Source organism: Gorilla gorilla, chromosome 11 (genome assembly GCF_029281585.2).
Source record: "Gorilla gorilla gorilla isolate KB3781 chromosome 11, NHGRI_mGorGor1-v2.1_pri, whole genome shotgun sequence".
Classification (NCBI taxonomy): Eukaryota; Metazoa; Chordata; class Mammalia; order Primates; family Hominidae; genus Gorilla; species Gorilla gorilla.
The window spans coordinates 146,439,457-146,465,443 of record NC_073235.2 but is presented as its reverse complement, the minus strand read 5'-3'; positions in this window follow the sequence as shown (position 1 = coordinate 146,465,443).

Sequence of the window (25,987 nt, the reverse complement as noted above, 5' to 3'; positions counted from 1 at the left end):
AAAGCTATCTGCATATACATGGAAATATATACACAGCAATCTCTTTACACATGGAAGTAACTACACCGCTATATCTATAAACTTGGAAATATCTACACCGCCATCTGTATGAACATGGAAATATCTGCACAGCCATCTGTATGAAAATATAAATATCAACATTGCCATCTGTATTAAGATAGAGATATCTCCACTGCTATCTGTATAAACATGGAAATATCTACACCGCTATCTGTATATACATGGAAATATCTACACCACTACCTATATAAACATGGAAATATCAGCACCGCTATCTATATGAACATGGAAATATCTACACAGCCCTCTGGATGAAAATGGAATTATCCACACCGCTATCTGTGTAAAGATGCATACATCTTCACCGATATCTGTATAAACATGGAAATATCTACACCGCTATCTGTATGAACATGGAAATATCTACACCGCTATCTGTATGAACATGGAAATATCTACACCGCTATCTGTTTGAAGATGGAAATATATACACCGCTAACTGCATGAAAATGGAAATATCTACACAGCTATCTGCACATACATGGAAATATCTACACAGCTATCTCTTTACACATGGAAATAACTGCACCGCTATCTGTATGAACATGGATATATCTACACCGCGATCTGTATGAACATGGAAATATCTACACCGCTATCTGTGTAAACATGCATACACCTTCACCGTTATATGTATAACCATGGAAATATCTACACCGGTATCTGTATGAACATGGAAATATCTACACCGCTATCTGTTTGAACATGGAAATATCTACACCGCTATCTGTAAAAATATGGAAATATCTAAACCGCTATCTGCATGAAAATGGAAATATCTACACAGCTATCTGCATATACATGGAAATATCTACACAGCTATCTCTTTACACATGGAAATAACTACACCGCTATCTGTAGGAACATGGAAATATCAGCACCACCATCTATATGCACATATAAATATCTACAACGCCATCTGTATTAAGATGGAGATATCTACACCGCAATCTGTATAAACATGGAAATATCTACACGGCTACCTGTATAAACATGGAAATATCAGCACCGCTATCGGTATAAACATGGAAATATCTACACCGCTATCTGTATGAACATGGAAATAGCTACACCGCTATCTGTATGAACATGGAAATATCTTCAATGCCATCTGTATGAACATGGATATATCTACACAGCCATCTGTATGAACATGGAAATATCTACACCGCTATCTGTATGAACATGGAAATATCTACACCGCTATCTGTATGAAGATGGAAATCCCTTCACAGCCATCTGTATGAACATGGATATGTCTACACATCCATCTGGATGAACATGGAAAAATCTACACCGCAATCTGTATGAGCATGGGAATATCTACACCGCTGTGTGCATGAAAATGGAAATATCTACACAGTTATCTGCATATACATGGAAATATCTACACAGATATCTCTTTACACATGGAAATAACTACACCGCTATCTCTATAAGCATGGAAATATCTACACCGCCATCTGTATGAACATGGATATATCTACACCGCTATCTGTATGAACATGGAAATATCTTTACCGCCATCTGTATGAACATGGATATATCTACACAGCCACTTGTATGAACATGGAAATATCTACACCGCTGTCTGTATGAACATGGAAATATCTACACTGCTATCTGTACGAGCATGGAAATATCTACACCGCCATCTGTATGAAAATGGATATGGCTACACAGCCAACTGGATGAACATGGAAATATATACACCGCGATCTGTATGAACATGGAAATATCTACACCGCTATCTGTGTAAACATGCATACACCTTCACCGCTATCTGTATAACCATGGAAATATCTACACTGGTATCTGTATGAACATGGAAATATCTACACCGCTATCTGTTTGAACATGGAAATATCTACACCGCTATCTGTAAAAATATGGAAATATCTAAACCGCTATCTGCATGAAAATGGAAATATCTACACAGCTATCTGCATATACATGGAAATATCTACACAGCTATCTCTTTACACATGGAAATAACTACACCGCTATCTGTAGGAACATGGAAATATCTGCACCACCATCTATATGCACATATAAATATCTACACCGCCATCTGTATTAAGATGGAGATATCTACACCGCTATCTGTATAAACCTGGAAATATCTACACGGCTATCTGTATAAACATGGAAATATCTACACCGCTACCCGTATAAACATGGAAATATCAGCACCGCTATCTGTATGAACATGGAAATATCTACAGCGCTGTCTGTACGAACATGGAAATATCTACACTGCTATCTGTATGAACATTGAAATATCTACACTGCTATCTGTATGAACATGGAAATATCTACACTGCTATCTGTGTAAACATGCATACATCTTCACCGCTATCTGTATAAACATGGAAATATCTACACCGCTATCTGTATGAACATGGAAATATCTACATCGCTATCTGTATGAACATGGAAATATCTACACCGCTATCTGTTTGAACATGGAAATATCTACACCGCTATCTGCATGAAAATGGAAATATGTACACTGCTACCTGCATATACATGGTAATATCGACACAGCTATCTCTTTACACATGGAAATATCTTCACCGCTATCTGTATGAACATGGAAATATCTACACCGCCATCTGTATGAACATGGAAATATCTGCACCGACATATGTATGAACGTATAAATATCTACACCGCCATCTGTATTAAGATGGAGATATCTACACCGCTATGTGTATAAACATGGAAATATCTACACCGCTATCTGTATAAACATGGAAATATGTACACCGCTACCTGCATAAACATGGAAATAACAGCACCGCTATCTGTATGAACATGGAAATATCTACACCGCTATCTGTATGAACATGGGAATATCTAGACCGCTATCTGAATGAACATGGAAATACCTTCACCGCCATCTGTATGAACATGGATATATCTACACAGCCATCTGGATGAACATGGATATATCTACACAGCCTTCTGGATGAACTTGGAAATATCCACACCGCTATCTGTGTAAACATGCATACATTTTCACCGCTATCTGTATAAACATGGAAATATCTACACCGCTATATGTATGAACATGGAAATATCTACACCGCTATCTGTTGGAATATGCAAATATATACACCGCTATCTGCATGAAAATGGAAATAACTACACAGCTATCTGCATGAAAATGGAAATATCTACACAGCTATCTGCATATACATGGAAATATCTACACAGCTATCTCTTTACACATGGAAATAACTACACCGCTATCTGTAGGAACATGGAAATATCTGAACCACCATCTATATGCACATATAAATATCTACACCGCCATTTGTATTAAGATGGAGATATCTACACCGCAATCTTTATAAACATGGAAATATCTACACGGCTACCTGTATAAACATGGAAATATCAGCATCGCTATCTGTATGAACATGGAAATATCAGCCCCTCTATCTGTATGAACATGGAGATATCTACACCGCCATCTGTAAAAATATGGAAATATCTAAACCGCTATCTGCATGAAAATGGAAATATCTACACAGCTATCTGCATATACATGGAAATATCTACACAGCTATCTCTTTACACATGGAAATAACTACACCGCTATCTGTAGGAACATGGAAATATCTGAACCACCATCTATATGCACATATAAATATCTACACCGCCATTTGTATTAAGATGGAGATATCTACACCGCAATCTTTATAAACATGGAAATATCTACACGGCTACCTGTATAAACATGGAAATATCAGCACCGCTATCTGTATGAACATGGAAATATCAGCCCCTCTATCTGTATGAACATGGAGATATCTACACCGCCATCTGTATGAACACGAATATATCTACACAGCCATCTGGATGAACATGGAAATATCTACACCGCTATCTGTATGAACATGGAAATAGCTACACCGCTATCTGTATGAACATGGAAATATCTACACCGCTATCTGTATGAACATGGAAATATCTACACCGCTATCTGTATGAACAAGGAAATATCTTCACCGCCATCTGTACGAACATGGATATATCTACAGAGCCATATGGATGAACATGGAAATATCTACACCGCCATCTGTATGAACATATAAATATCTACACCGCCATCTGTATTAAGATGGAGATATCTACACCGCTATCTGTATAAACCTGAAAATATCTACACCGGTATCTGTATAAACATGGAAATATCTACACCGCTATCTGGATAAACATGGAAATTTCTACACCGCTACCTGTATAAACATGGAAATATCAGCACCGCTATCTGTAGGAACATGGAGATATCTACACCGCCGTCTGTATGAACATGGATATATCTACACAGCCATCTGGAGGAACATGGAAATATCTACAACGATATTTGTACGAACATGGAAATATCTACACCGCTATCTGTATGAACATGGAAATAGCTACACCGCTATCTGTATGAACATGGAAATATCTACACCGCTATCTGAATGAACATGGAAATATCTACACCGCTATCTGTATGAACATGGATATATCTACACAGCCATCTGGATGAACAAGGAAATATCTACACTGCTATCTGTATGAACATGGAAATATCTACACCGCTATCAGTGTAAACATGCATACATCTTCACCGCTATCTGTATAAACTTGGAAATATCTACACCGCTATCTGTTTGAACATGGAAATATGTGCACCGCTATCTGTATGAACATGGAAATATCTACACCGCTATCTGTTTGAACATGGAAATATCTACACGGCTATCTGCATGAAAATGGAAATATCTACACCGCTATCTGCATATACATGGAAATATCTACACAGCTATCTCTTTACACATGGAAATAACTACAACGCTATCTGTATGAACATGGAAATATCTACACCGCCATCTGTATGAACATGGAAATATCTGCACCGCCATCTGTATGAACATATAAATATCTACACCGCCATCTGTATTAAGATGGAGATATCTACACCGCTATCTGTATAAACATGGAAATATCTACACTGCTATCTGTATAAACATGGAAATATCTACACCGCTATCTGTATAAACATGGAAATATCTACACCGCTACCTGCATAAACATGGAAATATCAGCACCGCTATCTGTGTGAACATGGAAATATCTACACCGCTATCTGTATAAACATGGAAATATCTACACCGCTACCTGCATAAACATGGAAATATCAGCACCGCTATCTGTGTGAACATGGAAATATCTACACCGCTACCTGTATAAACATGGAAATATCTACACCGCTACCTGTATAAACATGGAAATATCAGCACCGCTATCTGTGTGAACATGGAAATATCTACACCGCTATCTGTATGAACAAGGAAATATCTACACCGCTATCTGTATGAACATGGAAATATCTACACCGCCATCTGTATGAACATAGAAATATCTGCACCGCCATCTGTATGAACATATAAATATCTACACCGCCATCTGTATTAAGATGGAGATATCTACACCGCTATCGGTATAAACATGGAAATATCTACACCGCTATCTGTATAAACATGGAAATATCTACACCGCTATCTGGATAAACATGGAAATTTCTACACCGCTACCTGTATAAACATGGAAATATCAGCACCGCTATCTGTAGGAACATGGACATATCTACACCGCCATCTGTATGAACATGGATATATCTACACAGCCATCTGGAGGAACATGGAAATATCTGCACCGCCATCTGTATGAACATATAAATATCTACACCGCCATCTGTATTAAGATGGAGATATCTACACCGCTATCTGTATAAACATGGAAATATCTACACCACTATCTGTATAAACATGGAAATATCTACACCGCTATCTGTATAAACATGGAAATATCTACACCGCTACCTGTATAAACATGGAAATATCTACACCGCTACCTGTATAAACATGGAAATATCAGCACCGCTATCTGTGTGAACATGGAAATATCTACACCGCTATCTGTATGAACATGGAAATATCTACACCGCTATCTGTATGAACATGGAAATATCTACACCGCCATCTGTATGAACATGGAAATATCTGCACCGCCATCTGTATGAACATATAAATATCTACACCGCCGTCTGTATTAAGATGGAGATATCTACACCGCTATCGGTATAAACATGGAAATATCTACACCGCTATCTGTATAAACATGGAAATATCTACACCGCTATCTGTATAAACATGGAAATATCTACACCGCTATCTGTATAAACATGGAAATATCTACACCGCTATCTGTATAAACATGGAAATATCTACACCGCTACCTGCATAAACATGGAAATATCAGCACCGCTATCTGTGTGAACATGGAAATATCTACACCGCTATCTGTATGAACATGGAAATATCTACACCGCCATCTGTATGCTCATGGAAATATCTGCACCGCCATCTGTATGAACATATAAATATCTACACCGCCATCTGTATTAAGATGTAGATATCTACACCGCTATCTGAATAAACATGGGAATATCTACACCGCTATCTGTATAAACATGGAAATATCAACACCGCTATCTGTATGAACATGGAAATATCAGCCCCTCTATCTGTATGAACTTGGAGATATCTACACCGCCATCTGTATGAACACGGATATATCTACACAGCCATCTGGATGAACAGGGAAATATCTACACCGCTATCTGTATGAACATGGAAATAGCTACACCGCTATCTGTGTGAACATGGAAATATCTACACCGCTATCTGTATGAACAAGGAAATATCTTCAACGCCATCTTTACGAACATGGATATATCTACAGAACCATCTGGATGAACATGGAAATATCTACACCGCCATCTGTATGAACATATAAATATCTACACCGCCATCTGTATTAAGATGGAGATATCTACACCGCTATCTGTATAAACCTGAAAATATCTACACCGGTATCTGTATAAACATGGAAATATCTACACCGCTATCTGGATAAACATGCAAATTTCTACACCGCTACCTGTATAAACATGGAAATATCAGCACCGCTATCTGTAGGAACATGGAGATATCTACACCGCTATCTGTATAAACATGGAAATATCTACACCACTATCTGTATAAACATGGAAATATCTACACCGCTATCTGTATAAACATGGAAATATCTACACCGCCATCTGTATGAACATGGAAATATCTGCACCGCCATCTGTATGAACATATAAATATCTACACCGCCATCTGTATTAAGATGGAGATATCTACACCGCTATCGGTATAAACATGGAAATATCTACACCGCTATCTGTATAAACATGGAAATATCTACACCGCTATCTGTATAAACATGGAAATATCTACACCGCTACCTGTATAAACATGGAAATATCAGCACCGCTATCTGTGTAAACATGGAAATATCTACACCGCTATCTGTATGAACATGGAAATATCTACACCGCTACCTGTATAAACATGGAAATATCAGCACCGCTATCTGTATGAACATGGAAATATCTACACCGCTACCTGTATAAACATGGAAATATCTACACCGCCATCTGTATGAAGAAGGAAATATCTTCACCGCCATCTGTACGAACATGGATATATCTACAGAGCCATCTGGATGAACATATAAATATCTACACCGCCATCTGTATTAAGATGGAGATATCTACACCGCTATCTGAATAAACATGGGAATATCTACACCGCTATCTGTATAAACATGGAAATATCAGCACCGCTATCTGTATGAACATGCATACATCTTCACCGCTATCTGTATAAACATGGAAATATCTACACTGCTATCTGTATGAAAATGGAAATATCTACACTGCTATCTGTTTGAACATGGAAATATCTACACCGCTATCTTCTTGAAAATGGAAATATCTACACAGCAATCTGCATATACATGGAAATATCTACAAAGCTATCTCTTTACACATGGAAATAACTACAGCGCTATCTCTATAAACATACAAATATCTACACCGCCATCTGTATGAACATGGAAATATCTGCAATGCCATCTGTATGAACATATAAATATCTACACCGCCATCTATATTAAGATGGAGATATCTACACCGCTATCTGCATGAAAATGGAAATATCTACACTGCTATCTGCATATACATTTAAATATCTACACAGCTATCTCTTTACACATGGAAATAACTACACCGTTATCTGTATGAACATGGAAATATCTACACCGCCATCTGTATGAACATGGAAACATCTGCACCGCCATCTGTATGAAAATATAAATATCTACACCGCCATCTGTATTAAGATAGAGATAACTCCACTGCTATCTGTATAAACATGGAAATATCTACACCGCTATCTGTATATACATGGAAATATCTACACCACTACCTGTATAAACATGGAAATATCAGCACCGCTATCTATATGAACATGGAAATGTCTACACCGCTATCTGTATGAACATGGAAATATCTACACCGCTATCAGTATGAACATGGATATATCTACACAGCCCTCTGGATGAACATGGAATTATCCACACCGCTATCTGTGTAAACATGCATACATCTTCACCGCTATCTGTATAAACATGGAAATATCTACACCGTTATCTGTATGAACATGGAAATATCAACACCGCTATCTGTTTGAAGATCGAAATAGATACACCGCTATCTGTATGAACATGGAAATATCTACACCGCTATCTGTATGAACATTGAAATATCTACACCGCTATCTGTATGAAGATGGAAATATCTTCACCGCTATCTGTTTGAACATGGAAATATCTACACCGCTGTCTGCATGAAAATGGAAATATCTATACAGCTATCCGCATGTACATGGAAATATCTACACAGCTATCTCTTTACACATGGAAATAACTACTCCGCTATCTCTATAAACATGGAAATATCTGCACCGCCATCTGTATGAACATGGATATATCTACACCGCTATCTGTATGAACATGGAAATATCTTTACCGCCATCTGTATGAACATGGATATATCTACACAGCCATCTGTATGAACATGGAAATATCTACACCGCTATCTGTATGAACATGGAAATATCTACACCGCTATCTGTACGAGCATGGAAATATCTTCACCGCCATCTGTATGAAAATGGATATGGCTACACAGCCAACTGGATGAACATGGAAATATCTACACCGCGATCTGTATGAACATGGAAATATCTACACCGCTATCTGTGTAAACATGCATACACCTTCACTGCTATCTGTATAACCATGGAAATATCTACACCGCTATCTGTATGAACATGGAAATATCTACACCGCTATCTGTTTGAACATGGAAATATCTAAACCGCTATCTGCATGAAAATGGAAATTTCTACACAGCTATCTGCAAATACATGGAAATATCTACACAGCTATCTCTTTACATGTGGAAATAACTACACCGCTATCTGTATGAACATGGAAATATCTTCACCGCCATCTGTATGAACATGGATATATCTACACAGCCATCTGGATGAACATGGAAATATCTACACCGCTATCTGTATGAAGATGGAAATATCTACAACGCTATCTGTGTAAACATGCCTACATCTTCACCGCTATCTATATAAACATGGAAATATCTACACTGCTATCTGCATGAACATGGAAATATCTACACCGCTATCTGTTTGAACATGGAAATATCTACACTGCTCTCTGCATGAAAATGGAAATATCTACACAGCGATCTGCATATACATGGAAATATGTACAAAGCTATCTCTTTACACATGGAAATAACTACAGCGCTATCTCTATAAACATACAAATATCTACACCGCCATCTGTATGAACATGGAAATATCTGTACCGCCAACTGTATGAACATATAAATATCTACACCGCCATCTATATTAAGATGGAGATATCTACACCGCAATCTCTATAAACTTGGAAATATCTACACCGCTATCTGTATAAACATGGAAATATCTACACCGCAATCTGTATAAACATGGAAATATCTACACCGCTACCTGTATAAACATGGAAATATCAGCACCGCTATCTGTATGAACATGGAAATATCTTCACCGCTATCTGAACATGGAAATATCTACACCGCAATCTGCATGAAAATGGAAATATCTACACAGCTATCTGCATATACATGGAAATATCTACGCAGCTATCTCTTTACACATGGAAATAACTACACCGCTATCTCTATAAACATGGCAATATCTACACAGCCATCTGTATGAACATGGAAATATCGGCACCGCCATCTGTATGAACATATAAATATCTACACCGCCATCTGCATTAAGAAGGAGATATCTACACCGCTATCTGTATAAACATGGAAATATTTACACCGCTATCTGTATAAACATGGAAATATCTACACCGCTATCTGTATAAACATGGAAATATCTACACCGCTACCTGTAAAAACATGGAAATATCAGCACCGCTACCGGTATGAACATGGAAATATCTACACCGCTATCTGTATGAACATGGAAATAGCTACACCGCTATCTGAATGAACATGGAAATATCTTCAACGCCACCTGTATGAACATGGATATATCTACACAGCCATCTGGATGAACATGGAAATATCTACACCGCTATCTGTATGAAGATGGATATATCTACACCGCTATCTGTGTAAACATGCATACATCTTCACCGCTATCTGTATAAACATGGAAATATCTACACTGCTATCTGTATGAAAATGGAAATATCCACACTGCTATCTGTTTGAACATGGAAATATCTACACCGCTATCTTCTTGAAAATGGAAATATCTACACAGCAATCTGCATATACATGGAAATATCTACAAAGCTATCTCTTTACACATGGAAATAACTACAGCGCTATCTCTATAAACATACAAATATCTACACCGCCATCTGTATGAACATGGAAATATCTGCAATGCCATCTGTATGAACATATAAATATTTACACCGCCATCTATATTAAGATGGAGATATCTACACTGCTATCTGCATTAAAATGGAAATATCTACACTGCTATCTGCATATACATTTAAATATCTACACAGCTATCTCTTTACACATGGAAATAACTACACCGTTATCTGTATGAACATGGAAATATCTACACCGCCATCTGTATGAACATGGAAACATCTGCACCGCCATCTGTATGAAAATATAAATATCTACACCGCCATCTGTATTAAGATAGAGATATCTCCACTGCTATCTGTATAAACATGGAAATATCTACACCGCTATCTGTATATACCTGGAAATATCTACACCACTACCTGTATAAACATGGAAATATCAGCACCGCTATCTATATGAACATGGAAATATCTACACCGCTATCTGTATGAACATGGAAATATCTACACCGCTATCTGTATGAACATGGAAATATCTACACCGCTATCTGTATGAACATGGAAATAACTACACCGCTATCTGTGTAAACATGCATACATCTTCACCGCTATCTGTATAAACATGGAAATATCTACACCGCTATCTGAAAGAACATGGAAATAACTACACCGCTATCTGTTTGAAGATGGAAATATATACACTGCTTTCTGCATGAAAATGGAAATATCTACACAGCTATCTGCATATACATGGAAATATCTACAAAGCTATCTCTTTACACATGGAAATAACTACACTGCTATCTGTATGAACATGGAAATATCTACACCGCCATCTGTATGAACATGGAAATATCTGCACCGCCATCTGTATGAACATATAAATATCTACACCGCCATCTGTATTAAGAAGGAAATATCTAAACCGCTATATGTATGAACACGGAAATATCTACACCGCTATCTGTATGAACATGGACATATCTACACCGCTATCTGTTTGAACATGGAAATATCTACACCGCTATCTGCACGAAAATGGAAATATCTACAATGCTATCTGCATATACATGGAAATATCTACACAGCTATCTCTTTACACATGGAAATAACTACATTGCTATCTGTATGAACATGGAAATATCTACACCGCCATCTGTATGAACATGAAAATATCTGCACCGCCATCTGTATGAACATATAAATATCTACACCGCCATCTGTATTAAGATGGAGATATCTACACCGCTATCTGTATAAACATGGAAATATCTACACCGCTATCTGTATAAACATGGAAATATCTACACCGCTACCTGTATAAACATGGAAATATCAGCACCGCTATCTGTATGAACATGGAAATATCTACACCGCAATCTGTATGAACATGGAAATATCTACACCGCTATCTGTATGAACATGGAAATATCTACACCGCTATCAGTATGAACATGGATATATCTACACAGCCCTCTGGATGAACATGGAATTATCCACACCGCTATCTGTGTAAACATGCATACATCTTCACCGCTATCTGTATAAACACGGAAATATCTACACCGCTATCTGTATGAACATGGAAATATCTACACCGCTATCTGTTTGAAGATGGAAATATCTTCACCGCTATCTGTTTGAACATGGAAATATCTACACCACTGTCTGCATGAAAATGGAAATATCTACACAGCTATCTGCATATACATGGAAATATCTACACAGCTATCTCTTTACACATGGAAATAACTACACCGCTATCTCTATAAACATGGAAATATCTACACCGCCATCTGTATGAACATGGATATATCTACACCGCTATCTGTATGAACATGGAAATATCTTTACCGCCATCTGTATGAACATGGATATATCTACACAGCCATCTGTATGAACATGGAAATATCTACACCGCTATCTGTATGAACATGGAAATATCTACACCGCTATCTGTACGAGCATGGAAATATCTTCACCGCCATCTGTATGAAAATGGATGTGGCTACACAGCCAACTGGATGAACACGGAAATATCTACACCGCGATCTGTTTAAACATGCATACACCTTCACCGCTATCTGTATAACCATGGAAATATCTACACCGCTATCTGTATGAACATGGAAATATCTACACCACTACCTGTTTGAACATGGAAATATCTAAACCGCTATCTGCATGAAAATGGAAATATCTACACAGCTATCTGCGTATACATGGAAATATCTACACAGCTATCTCTTTACATGTGGAAATAACTACACCGCTATCTGTATGAACATGGAAATATCTTCACTGCCATCTGTATGAACATGGATATATCCACACAGCCACTTGTATGAACATGGAAATATCTACACCGCTGTCTGTATGAACATGGAAATATCTACACTGCTATCTGTACGAGCATGGAAATAGCTTCACCGCCATCTGTATGAAAATGGATATGGCTACACAGCCAACTGGATGAACATGGAAATATCTACACCGCGATCTGTATGAACATGGAAATATCTACACCGCTATCTGTGTAAACATGCATACACCTTCACCGCTATCTGTATAACCATGGAAATATCTACACCGGTATCTGTATGAACATGGAAATATCTACACCGCTATCTGTTTGAACATGGAAATATCTACACCGCAATCTGTAAAAATATGGAAATATCTAAACCGCTATCTGCATGAAAATGGAAATATCTACACAGCTATCTGCATATACATGGAAATATCTACACAGCTATCTCTTTACACATGGAAATAACTACACCGCTATCTGTAGGAACATGGAAATATCTGAACCACCATCTATATGCACATATAAATATCTACACCGCCATTTGTATTAAGATGGAGATATCTACACCGCAATCTTTATAAACATGGAAATATCTACACGGCTACCTGTATAAACATGGAAATATCAGCACCGCTATCGGTATGAACATGGAAATATCTACACCGCTATCTGTATGAACATGGAAATAGCTACACCGCTATCTGTATGAACATGGAAATATCTTCAACGCCATCTGTATGAACATGGATATATCTACACAGCCATCTGTATGAACATGGAAATATCTACACCGCTATCTGTATGAACATGGAAATATCTACACCGCTATCTGTATGAACATGGAAATACCTTCACAGCCATCTGTATGAACATGGATATGTCTACACATCCATCTGGATGAACATGGAAAAATCTACACCGCAATCTGTATGAACATGGGAATATCTACACCGCTGTGTAAACATGCATACATCTTCACCGCTATCTGTATAAACATGGAAATATCTACACCGCTATCTGTATGAACATGGAAATATCTACACCGCTATCTGTATGAAGATGGAAATATCTTCACCGCTATCTGTTTTAACATGGAAATATCTACACCGCTGTGTGCATGAAAATGGAAATATCTACACAGCTATCTGCATATACATGGAAATATCTACACAGATATCTCTTTACACATGGAAATAACTACACCGCTATCTCTATAAGCATGGAAATATCTACACCGCCATCTGTATGAACATGGATATATCTACACCGCTATCTGTATGAACATGGAAATATCTTTACCGCCATCTGTATGAACATGGATATATCTACACAGCCACTTGTATGAACATGGAAATATCTACACTGCTGTCTGTATGAACATGGAAATATCTACACTGCTATCTGTACGAGCATGGAAATATCTTCGCCGCCATCTGTATGAAAATGGATATGGCTACACAGCCAACTGGATGAACATGGAAATATCTACACCGCGATCTGTATGAACATGGAAATATCTACACCGCTATCTGTGTAAACATGCATACACCTTCACCGCTATCTGTACAACCATGGAAATATCTACACCGGTATCTGTATGAACATGGAAATATCTACACCGCTATCTGTTTGAACATGGAAATATCTACACCGCTATCTGTAAAAATATGGAAATATCTAAACCGCTATCTGCATGAAAATGGAAATATCTACACAGCTATCTGCATATACATGGAAATATCAACACAGCTATCTCTTTACACATGGAAATAACTACACCGCTATCTGTAGGAACATGGAAATATCTGCACCACCATCTATATGCACATATAAATATCTACACCGCCATCTGTATTAAGATGGAGATATCTACACCGCTATCTGTATAAACCTGGAAATATCTACACGGCTATCTTTATAAACATGGAAATATCTACACCGCTACCCGTATAAACATGGAAATATCAGCACCGCTATCTGTATGAACATGGAAATATCTACACCGCTGTCTGTACGAACATGGAAATATCTACACCGCTATCTGTATGAACATTGAAATATCTACACTGCTATCTGTATGAACATGGAAATATCTACACTGCTATCTGTGTAAACATGCATACATCTTCACCGCTATCTGTATAAACATGGAAATATCTACACCGCTATCTGTATGAACATGGAAATATCTACACCGCTATCTGTATGAACATGGAAATATCTACACCGCTATCTGTTTGAACATGGAAATATCTACACCGCTATCTGCATGAAAATGGAAATATGTACACTGCTACCTGCATATACATGGTAATATCGACACAGCTATCTCTTTACACATGGAAATATCTTCACCGCTATCTGTATGAACATGGAAATATCTACACCGCCATCTGTATGAACATGGAAATATCTGCACCGACATCTGTATGAACATATAAATATCTACACCTCCATCTGTATTAAGATGGAGATATCTACACCGCTATGTGTATAAACATGGAAATATCTACACTGCTATCTGTATAAACATGGAAATATCTACACCACTATCTGTATAAACATGGAAATATGTACACCGCTACCTGCATAAACATGGAAATAACAGCACCGCTATCTGTATGAACATGGAAATATCTACACCGCTATCTGTATGAACATGGGAATATCTACACCGCTATCTGTTTGAACATGGAAATATCTACACCGCTGTCTGCATGAAAATGGAAATATCTACACAGCTACGTGCATATACATGGAAATATCTACACAGCTATCTCTTAACAGATGGAAATAACTACACCACTATCTCTATAAACGTGGATATATCTACACAACCATCTGTATGAACATGGAAATATCTACACCGCTATCTGTATGAACATGGAAATATCTTCACCGCCATCTGTATGAACCTGGATATGTCTACACAGCCATCTGGATGAACATGGGAATATCTACACCGCGATCTGTATGAACATTGAAATATCTACACCGCTATCTGCGTAAACATGCATACAACTTCACCACTATCTGTATAAACAAGGAAATAACTACACCACTATCTGTATAAACATGGAAATATCTACACCGCTATCTGCATGAAAATGGAAATATCTACACAGCGATCTGCATATACATGGAAATATCTTCAAAGGTATCTCGTTACACATGGAAATAACTACAGCGCTATCTCTATAAACATGGAAATATCTACACCGCCATCTGTATGAACATGGAAATATCTGCACCGCCATCTGTATGAACATATAAATATCTACACCGCCATCTATATTATGATGGAGATATCTACACCGCTATCTGTAAAAACTTGGAAATATCTACACCGCTATCTGTATGAACATGGAAATATCTACACCGCTATCTCTATGAACATGGAAATTTCTACACCGCTATCTGTATGAACTTGGAAATAGCTACACCACTACCTGTATGAACATGGAAATATCTACACCGCTATCTGTATGAACATGGAAATATCTACACCGCAGTCTGTATGAACATGGAAATATCTACACCGCTATCTGTATGAACATGGGAATATCTACACCGCTATCTGTTTGAACATGGAAATATCTACACCGCTGTCTGCATGAAAATGGAAATATCTACACAGCTACGTGCATATACATGGAAATATCTACACAGCTATCTCCTAACACATGGAAATAACTACACCGCTATCTCTATAAACATGGATATATCTACACAGCCATCTGTATGAACATGGAAATATCTACACGGCTATCTGTATGAACATGGAAATATCTTCACCGCCATCTGTATGAACCTGGATATGTCTACACATCCATCTGGATGAACATGGAAATATCTACACCGCGATCTGTGTGAACATGGAAATATCTACACCGCTATCTGTGTAAACATGCATACATCTTCACCGCTATCCATATAAACATGGAAATAACTACACCGCTATCTGTATAAACATGGAAATATCTACACCGCTATCTGCATGAAAATGGAAATATCTACACAGCGATCTGCATATACATGGAAATAACTTCAAAGCTATCTCGTTACACATGGAAATAACTACAGCGCTATCTCTATCAACATGGAAATATCTACACCGCCATCTGTATGAACATGGAAATATCTGCACCGCCATCTGTATGAACATATAAATATCTACACCACCATCTATATTATGATGGAGATATCTACACCGCTATCTGTAAAAACTTGGAAATATCTACACCGCTATCTGTATGAACATGGAAATATCTACACCGCTATCTCTATGAACATGGAAATTTCTACACCGCTATCTTTATGAACATGGAAATAGCTACACCACTAACTGTATGAACATGGAAATATCTACACTGCTATCTGTATGAACATGGTTATATCTACACAGCCAACTGGATGAACACGGAAATATCTACACCGCTATCTGTATGAACATGGAAATATCTAGACCGCTATCTGAATGAACATGGAAATACCTTCACCGCCATCTGTATGAACATGGATATATCTACACAGCCATCTGGATGAACATGGATATATCTACACAGCCTTCTGGATGAACTTGGAAATATCCACACCGCTATCTGTGTAAACATGCATACATCTTCACCGCTATCTGTATAAACATGGAAATATCTACACCGCTATCTGTATGAACATGGAAATATCTACACCGCTATCTGTTGGAATATGGAAATATATACACCGCTATCTGCATGAAAATGGAAATATCTACACAGCTATCTGCATGAAAATGGAAATATCTACACAGCTATCTGCATATACATGGAAATATCTACACAGCTATCTCTTTACACATGTAAATAACTACACCGCTATCTGTATGAACATGGAAATATCTACACCGCCATCTGTATGAACATGGAAATATCTACACCGCTTTCTGTGTAAACATGCATACATCTTCACCGCTATCTGTATAAACATGGAAATATCTACACAGATGTCTGTATGAACATGGAAATATCTGCACCGCTATCTGTATGAACATGGAAATATCTACACTGCTATCTGTTTGAACATGGAAATATCTACACGGCTATCTGCATGAAAATGGAAATAACTACACTGCTATCTGCATACACATGGAAATATCTACACAGCTATCTCTTTACACATGGAAATAACTACACCGCTATCTGTATGAACATGGAAATATCTACACCGCCATCTGTATGAACATGGAAATATCTGCACCGCCATCTGTATGAACATATAAATATCTACACCGCCATCTGTATTAAGATGGAGATATCTACACCGCTATCTGTATAAACATGGAAATATCTACACCACTATCTGTATAAACATGGAAATATCTACACCGCTATCTGTATAAACATGGAAATATCTACACCGCTACCTGTATAAACATGGAAATATCTACACCGCTACCTGTATAAACATGGAAATATCAGCACCGCTATCTGTGTGAACATGGAAATATCTACACCGCTATCTGTATGAACATGGAAATATCTACACCGCTATCTGTATGAACATGGAAATATCTACACCGCCATCTGTATGAACATGGAAATATCTGCACCGCCATCTGTATGAACATATAAATATCTACACCGCCATCTGTATTAAGTTGGAGATATCTACACCGCTATCGGTATAAACATGGAAATATCTACACCGGTATCTGTATAAACATGGAAATATCTACACCGCTATCTGGATAAACATGGAAATTTCTACACCGCTACCTGTATAAACATGGAAATATCAGCACCGCTATCTGTAGGAACATGGAGATATCTACACCGCCGTCTGTATGAACATGGATATATCTACACAGCCATCTGGAGGAACATGGAAATATCTACAACGCTATTTGTACGAACATGGAAATATCTACACCGCTATCTGTATGAACATGGAAATAGCTACACCGCTATCTGTATGAACATGGAAATATCTACACCACTATCTGAACATGGAAATATCTACACCGCTATCTGTATGAACATGGATATATCTACACAGCCATCTGGATGAACAAGGAAATATCTACACTGCTATCTGTATGAACATGGAAATATCTACACCGCTATCAGTGTAAACATGCATACATCTTCACCGCTATCTGTATAAACTTGGAAATATCTACACCGCTATCTGTATGAACATGGAAATATCTGCACCGCTATCTGTATGAACATGGAAATATCTACACCGCTATCTGCATGAAAATGGAAATATCTACACAGCGATCTGCATATACATGGAAATATCTTCAAAGGTATCTCGTTACACATGGAAATAACTACAGCGCTATCTCTATAAACATGGAAATATCTACACCGCCATCTGTATGAACATGGAAATATCTGCACCGCCATCTGTATGAACATATAAATATCTACACCGCCATCTATATTATGATGGAGATATCTACACCGCTATCTGTAAAAACTTGGAAATATCTACACCGCTATCTGTATGAACATGGAAATATCTACACCGCTATCTCTATGAACATGGAAATTTCTACACCGCTATCTGTATGAACTTGGAAATAGCTACACCACTACCTGTATGAACATGGAAATATCTACACCGCTATCTGTATGAACATGGAAATATCTACACCGCAGTCTGTATGAACATGGAAATATCTACACCGCTATCTGTATGAACATGGGAATATCTACACCGCTATGTGTTTGAACATGGAAATATCTACACCGCTGTCTGCATGAAAATGGAAATATCTACACAGCTACGTGCATATACATGGAAATATCTACACAGCTATCTCTTAACACATGGAAATAACTACACCGCTATCTCTATAAACATGGATATATCTACACAGCCATCTGTATGAACATGGAAATATCTACACCGCTATCTGTATGAACATGGAAATATCTTCACCGCCATCTGTATGAACCTGGATATGTCTACACATCCATCTGGATGAACATGGAAATATCTACACCGAGATCTGTGTGAACATGGAAATATCTACACCGCTATCTGTGTAAACATGCATACATCTTCACCGCTATCCATGTAAACATGGAAATAACTACACCGCTATCTGTATAAACATGGAAATATCTACACCGCTATCTGCATGAAAATGGAAATATCTACACAGCGATCTGCATATACATGGAAATAACTTCAAAGCTATCTCGTTACACATGGAAATAACTACAGCGCTATCTCTATCAACATGGAAATATCTACACTGCCATCTGTATGAACATGGAAATATCTGCACCGCCATCTGTATGAACATATAAATATCTACACCACCATCTATATTATGATGGAGATATCTACACCGCTATCTGTAAAAACTTGGAAATATCTACACCGCTATCTGTATGAACATGGAAATATCTACACCGCTATCTCTATGAACATGGAAATTTCTACACCGCTATCTTTATGAACATGGAAATAGCTACACCACTAACTGTATGAACATGGAAATATCTACACTGCTATCTGTATGAACATGGTTATATCTACACAGCCAACTGGATGAACACGGAAATATCTACACCGCTATCTGTATGAACATGGAAATATCTAGACCGCTATCTGAATGAACATGGAAATACCTTCACCGCCATCTGTATGAACATGGATATATCTACACAGCCATCTGGATGAACATGGATATATCTACACAGCCTTCTGGATGAACTTGGAAATATCCACACCGCTATCTGTGTAAACATGCATACATCTTCACCGCTATCTGTATAAACATGGAAATATCTACACCGCTATCTGTATGAACATGGAAATATCTACACCGCTATCTGTTGGAATATGGAAATATATACACCGCTATCTGCATGAAAATGGAAATATCTACACAGCTATCTGCATGAAAATGGAAATATCTACACAGCTATCTGCATATACATGGAAATATCTACACAGCTATCTCTTTACACATGTAAATAACTACACCGCTATCTGTATGAACATGGAAATATCTACACCGCCATCTGTATGAACATGGAAATATCTACACCGCTTTCTGTGTAAACATGCATACATCTTCACCGCTATCTGTATAAACATGGAAATATCTACACAGATGTCTGTATGAACATGGAAATATCTGCACCGCTATCTGTATGAACATGGAAATATCTACACTGCTATCTGTTTGAACATGGAAATATCTACACGGCTATCTGCATGAAAATGGAAATAACTACACTGCTATCTGCATACACATGGAAATATCTACACAGCTATCTCTTTACACATGGAAATAACTACACCGCTATCTGTATGGACATGGAAATATCTACACCGCCATCTGTATGAACATGGAAATATCTGCACCGCCATCTGTATGAACATATAAATATCTACAACGCCATCTGTATTAAGATGGAGATATCTACACCGCTATCTGTATAAACATGGAAATATCTACACCACTATCTGTATAAACATGGAAATATCTACACCGCTATCTGTATAAACATGGAAATATCTACACCGCTACCTGTATAAACATGGAAATATCTACACCGCTACCTGTATAAACATGGAAATATCAGCACCGCTATCTGTGTGAACATGGAAATATCTACACCGCTATCTGTATGAACATGGAAATATCTACACCGCTATCTGTATGAACATGGAAATATCTACACCGCCATCTGTATGAACATGGAAATATCTGCACCGCCATCTGTATGAACATATAAATATCTACACCGCCATCTGTATTAAGTTGGAGATATCTACACCGCTATCGGTATAAACATGGAAATATCTACACCGGTATCTGTATAAACATGGAAATATCTACACCGCTATCTGGATAAACATGGAAATTTCTACACCGCTACCTGTATAAACATGGAAATATCAGCACCGCTATCTGTAGGAACATGGAGATATCTACACCGCCGTCTGTATGAACATGGATATATCTACACAGCCATCTGGAGGAACATGGAAATATCTACAACGCTATTTGTACGAACATGGAAATATCTACACCGCTATCTGTATGAACATGGAAATAGCTACACCGCTATCTGTATGAACATGGAAATATCTACACCACTATCTGAACATGGAAATATCTACACCGCTATCTGTATGAACATGGATATATCTACACAGCCATCTGGATGAACAAGGAAATATCTACACTGCTATCTGTATGAACATGGAAATATCTACACCGCTATCAGTGTAAACATGCATACATCTTCACCGCTATCTGTATAAACTTGGAAATATCTACACCGCTATCTGTATGAACATGGAAATACCTGCACCGCTATCTGTATGAACATGGAAATATCTACACCGCTATCTGAATGAAAATGGAAATATCTACACAGCGATCTGCATATACATGGAAATATCTTCAAAGGTATCTCGTTACACATGGAAATAACTACAGCGCTATCTCTATAAACATGGAAATATCTACACCGCCATCTGTATGAACATGGAAATATCTGCACCGCCATCTGTATGAACATATAAATATCTACACCGCCATCTATATTATGATGGAGATATCTACACCGCTATCTGTAAAAACTTGGAAATATCTACACCGCTATCTGTATGAACATGGAAATATCTACACCGCTATCTCTATGAACATGGAAATTTCTACACCGCTATCTGTATGAACTTGGAAATAGCTACACCACTACCTGTATGAACATGGAAATATCTACACCGCTATCTGTATGAACATGGAAATATCTACACCGCAGTCTGTATGAACATGGAAATATCTACACCGCTATCTGTATGAACATGGGAATATCTACACCGCTATGTGTTTGAACATGGAAATATCTACACCGCTGTCTGCATGAAAATGGAAATATCTACACAGCTACGTGCATATACATGGAAATATCTACACAGCTATCTCTTAACACATGGAAATAACTACACCGCTATCTCTATAAACATGGATATATCTACACAGCCATCTGTATGAACATGGAAATATCTACACCGCTATCTGTATGAACATGGAAATATCTTCACCGCCATCTGTATGAACCTGGATATGTCTACACATCCATCTGGATGAACATGGAAATATCTACACCGCGATCTGTGTGAACATGGAAATATCTACACCGCTATCTGTGTAAACATGCATACATCTTCACCGCTATCCATATAAACATGGAAATAACTACACCGCTATCTGTATAAACATGGAAATATCTACACCGCTATCTGCATGAAAATGGAAATATCTACACAGCGATCTGCATATACATGGAAATAACTTCAAAGCTATCTCGTTACACATGGAAATAACTACAGCGCTATCTCTATCAACATGGAAATATCTACACTGCCATCTGTATGAACATGGAAATATCTGCACCGCCATCTGTATGAACATATAAATATCTACACCACCATCTATATTATGATGGAGATATCTACACCGCTATCTGTAAAAACTTGGAAATATCTACACCGCTATCTGTATGAACATGGAAATATCTACACCGCTATCTCTATGAACATGGAAATTTCTACACCGCTATCTTTATGAACATGGAAATAGCTACACCACTAACTGTATGAACATGGAAATATCTACACTGCTATCTGTATGAACATGGTTATATCTACACAGCCAACTGGATGAACACGGAAATATCTACACCGCTATCTGTATGAACATGGAAATATCTAGACCGCTATCTGAATGAACATGGAAATACCTTCACCGCCATCTGTATGAACATGGATATATCTACACAGCCATCTGGATGAACATGGATATATCTACACAGCCTTCTGGATGAACTTGGAAATATCCACACCGCTATCTGTGTAAACATGCATACATCTTCACCGCTATCTGTATAAACATGGAAATATCTACACCGCTATCTGTATGAACATGGAAATATCTACACCGCTATCTGTTGGAATATGGAAATATATACACCGCTATCTGCATGAAAATGGAAATATCTACACAGCTATCTGCATGAAAATGGAAATATCTACACAGCTATCTGCATATACATGGAAATATCTACACAGCTATCTCTTTACACATGTAAATAACTACACCGCTATCTGTATGAACATGGAAATATCTACACCGCCATCTGTATGAACATGGAAATATCTACACCGCTTTCTGTGTAAACATGCATACATCTTCACCGCTATCTGTATAAACATGGAAATATCTACACAGCTGTCTGTATGAACATGGAAATATCTGCACCGCTATCTGTATGAACATGGAAATATCTACACTGCTATCTGTTTGAACATGGAAATATCTACACGGCTATCTGCATGAAAATGGAAATAACTACACTGCTATCTGCATACACATGGAAATATCTACACAGCTATCTCTTTACACATGGAAATAACTACACCGCTATCTGTATGAACATGGAAATATCTACACCGCCATCTGTATGAACATGGAAATATCTGCACCGCCATCTGTATGAACATATAAATATCTACACCGCCATCTGTATTAAGATGGAGATATCTACACCGCTATCTGTATAAACATGGAAATATCTACACCACTATCTGTATAAACATGGAAATATCTACACCGCTATCTGTATAAACATGGAAATATCTACACCGCTACCTGTATAAACATGGAAATATCTACACCGCTACCTGTATAAACATGGAAATATCAGCACCGCTATCTGTGTGAACATGGAAATATCTACACCGCTATCTGTATGAACATGGAAATATCTACACCGCTATCTGTATGAACATGGAAATATCTACACCGCCATCTGTATGAACATGGAAATATCTGCACGCCATCTGTATGAACATATAAATATCTACACCGCCATCTGTATTAAGTTGGAGATATCTACACCGCTATCGGTATAAACATGGAAATATCTACACCGGTATCTGTATAAACATGGAAATATCTACACCGCTATCTGGATAAACATGGAAATTTCTACACCGCTACCTGTATAAACATGGAAATATCAGCACCGCTATCTGTAGGAACATGGAGATATCTACACCGCCGTCTGTATGAACATGGATATATCTACACAGCCATCTGGAGGAACATGGAAATATCTACAACGCTATTTGTACGAACATGGAAATATCTACACCGCTATCTGTATGAACATGGAAATAGCTACACCGCTATCTGTATGAACATGGAAATATCTACACCACTATCTGAACATGGAAATATCTACACCGCTATCTGTATGAACATGGATATATCTACACAGCCATCTGGATGAACAAGGAAATATCTACACTGCTATCTGTATGAACATGGAAATATCTACACCGCTATCAGTGTAAACATGCATACATCTTCACCGCTATCTGTATAAACTTGGAAATATCTACACCGCTATCTGTATGAACATGGAAATATCTGCACCGCTATCTGTATAAACATGGAAATATCTACACCGCTATCTGCATGAAAATGGAAATATCTACACAGCGATCTGCATATACATGGAAATATCTTCAAAGGTATCTCGTTACACATGGAAATAACTACAGCGCTATCTCTATAAACATGGAAATATCTACACCGCCATCTGTATGAACATGGAAATATCTGCACCGCCATCTGTATGAACATATAAATATCTACACCGCCATCTATATTATGATGGAGATATCTACACCGCTATCTGTAAAAACTTGGAA